The sequence below is a fragment of the Rhagoletis zephyria genome, unplaced genomic scaffold, assembly GCF_001687245.7.
Source record: "Rhagoletis zephyria isolate East Lansing unplaced genomic scaffold, Rhagoletis_zephyria_1.1 Rzeph_scaffold_05374, whole genome shotgun sequence".
Lineage (NCBI taxonomy): Eukaryota > Metazoa > Arthropoda > Insecta > Diptera > Tephritidae > Rhagoletis > Rhagoletis zephyria.
The window spans coordinates 32,009-37,495 of record NW_016162457.1 but is presented as its reverse complement, the minus strand read 5'-3'; positions in this window follow the sequence as shown (position 1 = coordinate 37,495).

The window sequence follows — 5,487 nt, the reverse complement described above, 5'->3', positions numbered from 1 at the left end:
CTTAACGTGTTACATTTCATCAGATACAGCTTTTGTTGTGTGGGTGTTGAGAAGAGGATCTCCATTGTAATCCAGCCACTCATTGTTTTGAGTGTTTTTATAAGAAATTCTTTGCAATTTTTGCGCTCGCGCACGCCAAAGGAAGTGACGCGGTAACATCCTTCGAAAAATATTTGACTTTGCTAAGTTTGTTGATATGTATCTAAGATATGTGTGTATATGTATGTATAGGTATGAAATGCTCTCAGTGTTTTTGCAACAAAGTTATGAGATATCTTAATTTAACGCAAGAATTGAAGGAAATTGTGAAATTTTATCTGAAAGAGTTATGATGAATTATTACCCTTAAAGGTATGTTATTGCATGCAATTATTAGCATCTTTAGACTTAAAAAAGTGCTGAGTTTATTATAAAAAAAAAAATCAGCAAACATAGAATTTTGGCTCTTTTGAATTTTGCTTACTTCAGACAACGAATATTCCTGGAAAAGGAAACCGCAGACCAAAGTTGACGTTTTGCCAGTTGCGAATGTATTTGGGTGGAAAATAACGCATAAAAAATTACTTTTACCTAATTTTAGAACTTTTCAGGCACAATTAATAAAAATTTGTTATTTTTGGAAAGAATTTAATAGAGCGAGGAGAAAGTGGCTCAAAACCTCAAAGGAATGTCTTTTAAAAAAGAATAAGAATTTTTTTTATTTACCTAAATATTTCTCCATTTTTATTTGTTTTGTAATGAATAATATACATACATATATAAAACCATGCGGCAAAAACAAAAACATTTCAAAACACACGAAACAAGCAATATACTCACGAAAGTATGGGCTAAATTTGATTAATTAGAAAAAAAATAAGGGCAATGTTAAATAACAATATGGGCACCAAATGAAAGAGAAAATTCTATAAATTTAAAAAAAAATGAAGGTTTTTGGTTTAGAAGCACAAAAAGATAATGAAAATATGCTTTTAATTTAATTTATTTTATTTTTTAAATCAAATTCGAGGATGTGTCGTGTGCATATTAGTCTTTAGCACATAATATGTAGTATTTTTCCAAAATAAATATTGCAATTTTCAAAGGTATTCAAGGACACGTTCCATAGCCGTTCGTCCTTATGCACCAAAAAGTTTTATCTTTATTAATAATGCAGAATTTTCTTATTTATTTGATACCCACTTGCTGTGTATTATAATAAAATGCACTGAAATTTTTTCAAATAATATTGGAATTAATAATATTTTTGTAATTTCAGAGTCGTTTTAAAAAGAGTCCTGAAACTAAATGCAGTTTTACTATAGTTTGCCCACACTTTCGCGAATATATTAATTTTTGGTATGTAAAATTTACAGTCGCACGTGTAAACACTTTCATAATTCCACAAATTTTTTTTATTAAAAAGAATGAAACAAATTCGAATACTCAATAATAACAGTAAAATTTTGGCACTAACACTTTTGCTAAGTGTTTGGCGAGCTTCTGCTCCAATTTGTGTTGTTACACAAATGAAGAGAACTACAGTTTTACGCCGCTCTCCGAAAGGCAAATGGATTTTATGAGAAGCAGAAATACTCTCGGAGGTTGGCCATTGCCTGCCGAGGGGCGAGTGCTGTTAGAAAAAACTTTCTAAGTTAGATGTTGCTCGGGCCAGAGCTTATTAATTATAAATAAAATTCGAAGCAATTTGAGAAACCGTAAGCCTCCTGGTCTATTATCGGAGCACTTCCAACACACTCCATCTGGGTTATCTTCGGATGATTTAAGGCTAAAATTTTAAGCAGAGCTTTTCCGCATGGAGTCGATCATTTAGGAGTCCTAAAGGCACACTTCTTCCTATTCTATTGAGAAGGTGGATATTCTCCTTTGCGACTTTTTTCGGATCCTCACTAGGACCTTCAGCGCACCGCACTGGGAGTCCTAATTGTACATCTTGCGTACTCCGTTGGTTGGCTATGCAGCTCTCCAAAGTATAACCAAATTTTCTAGGTATCAACAGCATTTTCTCGTGCCTGCTCTTGAGGTCGTACTGCCTTTACTCAGTCGCGAGAATCTCTTTCGCTTAAAACGGTATAGCGCGCGGAGTAAAAGTTCTACTCTGGGAACCTAGCACGCTCATGGGGAGAGGAATCTAACTGCTCTCGTCCCCGCGACTAAGTTAACTACCTAACCGGCTGCTGCGTAATATCACGGCTGCAGTCCCCTTTCAACATGAATCCAAGTGACTGAAATTCCTGATAAAATATATTTTTTATGCCTAACGCTTAAGAAATCGATAGATATCGACTAATGTATCGATATTGTTATAGATAAATATATTCAGTAAAAATATCGCAAATTTTTTAATGATTGTTCCGAGCGATATTAATAAATATACTCAAATTAATTGAAATCGATACAAGATATATCGATAACAAGCTTGATTATGATATAATACTTCGATAAACATTTCGTTAAATTTTACGATAAGGACTTCATAGATTATATTGAGAGTAATATAGGCGAATATATTAAATTGGCATAGATAATAATAAAAAGACAGGCAAAAATGTGACGAGGGAGTCTTAATTTCAAAAATTAAAAAGTATAAAATTACGACTTGTGCTTTCGTTAGGAACCCGTAACTGAAGTCACGTAGGATTGCTATTCAAACAGCGCTCCTAATTTATGGTTTAATGTTACATAGTTTAAATTGTCTAGCCCAATTTGACTATATAACATAATGTTTTAGTTTGTTGTAAGTGACCCCGTTATCATTGTGTCATAAATATTCAGTTCACATGTGCGTACATACATACATTGTTTGCATTTATTTGTTTGGGTTTCTTATGAAAACTTTGAGCAATTTCCAATCGTTTTTTGCTTGCCAAATAAATTACTTAAACAAATTAAAGAAAACGTACGAAGCCTTAATTAAACGAGCTTGTTAAATAAAATAGGTCACATGACATGCATAAAAATATACATATTCCGTTACGTATGTATGTACATAGGTAATTACAATACGAAATATATGACCACTAACCTTATCTATTTGTATGTACAATTTCTATTAGACAAGTATGCATACGCTTGCGTGCAAAGTCACGCATTGCATTACAAAAAAAAAAAAAAAACGCAGCAGCTTACACATAAAACCCATCCTTTTTAGAGTTGTTATCATGTTGCTTTAGCTATCTATGCATTTATGGGCAGCTAACGAAATTGCATCACCAGCTAACAAACAACTACCAACAACAGTCAACAGCCAACTGCGCGCCGGCCAAGAGCAGTGAGCAAAACAAACAATTGAGAAGCAAATAGCAGTAGCAGCAGTGTTGCCACACAGCAACTTTTCCTACCAAAACTGGTAGGTTTACTCCTATTTGGTAGGTTGGAGGCTAGATTGATTGTAGTTGGAAATAATTTGCGACAGGAAATACCACATTCTAGTGTCAAAAACCCAAAGCACATGCCCTTCAAGGAAGCCTCAGAAAGCGAATTACTGGAACCGAACAAAACTCAGTGGCTCGATCTCTCGAATGTTACAAACAAGGCTACAAGTGCGTTTTATGCCTGTAAGAGACTTCATGGTAAGACTTGGGGAATATCATCCCAACTAACGTATTGGTCTCTCAATTATTACATATGCGGCAATTGCCTGGTGGCCAAAAGCTAAGCAAGTAAACGCGAGTGCCCCACTGAGAAACAGCACCGACTGGTTTGAGGAGCTATGCGCACCTTGGTGTCTTCAGGATCCTTTGCTACTGATCGAAAAAGAGGCGCTGATGGAGAGCCCTGCGGCTGTCCAGTACGATCAGCACGAAAAGTGGAGAACTTGCGGTCATTTGGAGGTTCTCAAGTCCTTCCTGGATGATCCCGAGTTATCGTTCTAAATACAAACCCGACAAGGTCAGAACTCATGAAAGGGACTGCTGTGAAGCGATAATAACGATTGTTGAAGTATGGTATACCGACAGATCGAAGATGGACGGCGGAAGAAATGTGGCAGGCGTACTTGGACCACGATTCCAAGAAAGTCTGCCTATGGGTACATACCCAACGATATTCCAGGCGGAAGTCTTCGTAGAAGAGCAAATGTGGCTAGCATAAAAATTTGTTTCGGATAGACTCTCTTAAAACGGCATCAAGGCTTGTGGACAGCTGTGAAACTCTTCTGAGCTACCTGGGAGCCCACAATAGCGTAACGCTGTCGTGGGTTCCGTGATATGAAGGGTTGAAGGCAACGAAAGGGTTAACTTGACACTGAGAAAAAAAAAATTAAATTCTTAAAAAACTTTTTGGTAGGTTTTGGTAGGAAAAAAAATTTTCCGTGGCACCGCTGCACAGCAGGCCGGTGGCCAAATGTGAGAGCGTGTGCGTATGGGGCTAGCTGGCGTGTTTTTGGCACATTGGCGCAACAAATAAAAACTCACATTGCATTGCGGGTACTGACAGCAGCAACAATAGCAACCACAAATAAACTCTAATATTTTGCTGCTTGTTTGCTTTTTGGCCATTGCAATTTCTGCACACACATCACGTACGCTGGCGGTCAATCCAAAATTTGAGCTGACCACTAAAACCATATCTACTGTTGCTGCAGCTTTTGTTGTTGTTTTTGTTGCTTGATATCAACTGTTTTTCGTGCATATGAGATTCTCATGTTACTCGATTTTTCCTTCATTTTTATTTCGTTCATACTTAGTGGATTTTAAAATGCCTTTTGTGGGTGGTACACTTGAATGGATAATTTGCGCATGCTGATCCTTTCAAATAGTCATAAGTGTTCGTACACCACACGCTACTTAGTATTGTATGCGCATACTCGTAAGCTTTTATCTATGCACTATTGCATTTTTACGATTGCATCCATATCAGCAGATGCCTTTGCATGTATGTACATATATTAGGGTAATCCAAATATGCTTGTGAAAAAGTAAAGGCGGAATTTTTATGCTCTCACCCTCTAGGATTTTTCTATACAAAAAAAAAATATACCCCAATTTATTATTTTGGAATCAAAAAAATATTTGTAGGTCGCCAACTCAAAGTTGTCCATGTATTTTATATGGGGGAAAAAAGTCAACATTTTTCTATCGGCAAACTCTGTTTCTCTGCAGGAGATTCCCAATAAAATACCCAATTGTTTATTTAACCATTTCTTTCAAGGTAACTATAATTTATAAGTCCGCCAAAACCCCCAAAACTCTGAAAAAAATGCAATCGGATGGGGGCAATGAAAAAGCGTTTGTATTAAAAAATGGTTAAATAAATAATTGGGTATTACTATCCAAAGTCTCCAGAAGAGAGCCTGAGCCTTCCGATCGAAAAATATTGATTTTCAAGAATTCTATACCATTTCTACGAAACATGTTTTTTTTTTTTTATTTCAAAATAAAAGATAGCTGTACGCTTTTGATCGATTTAGAACAATCCTAGGGGAGTGGCGGCATTAAAATTCGGACTTAACCTTTTTGGACAACCCTAGTGTACATGCATATGTAG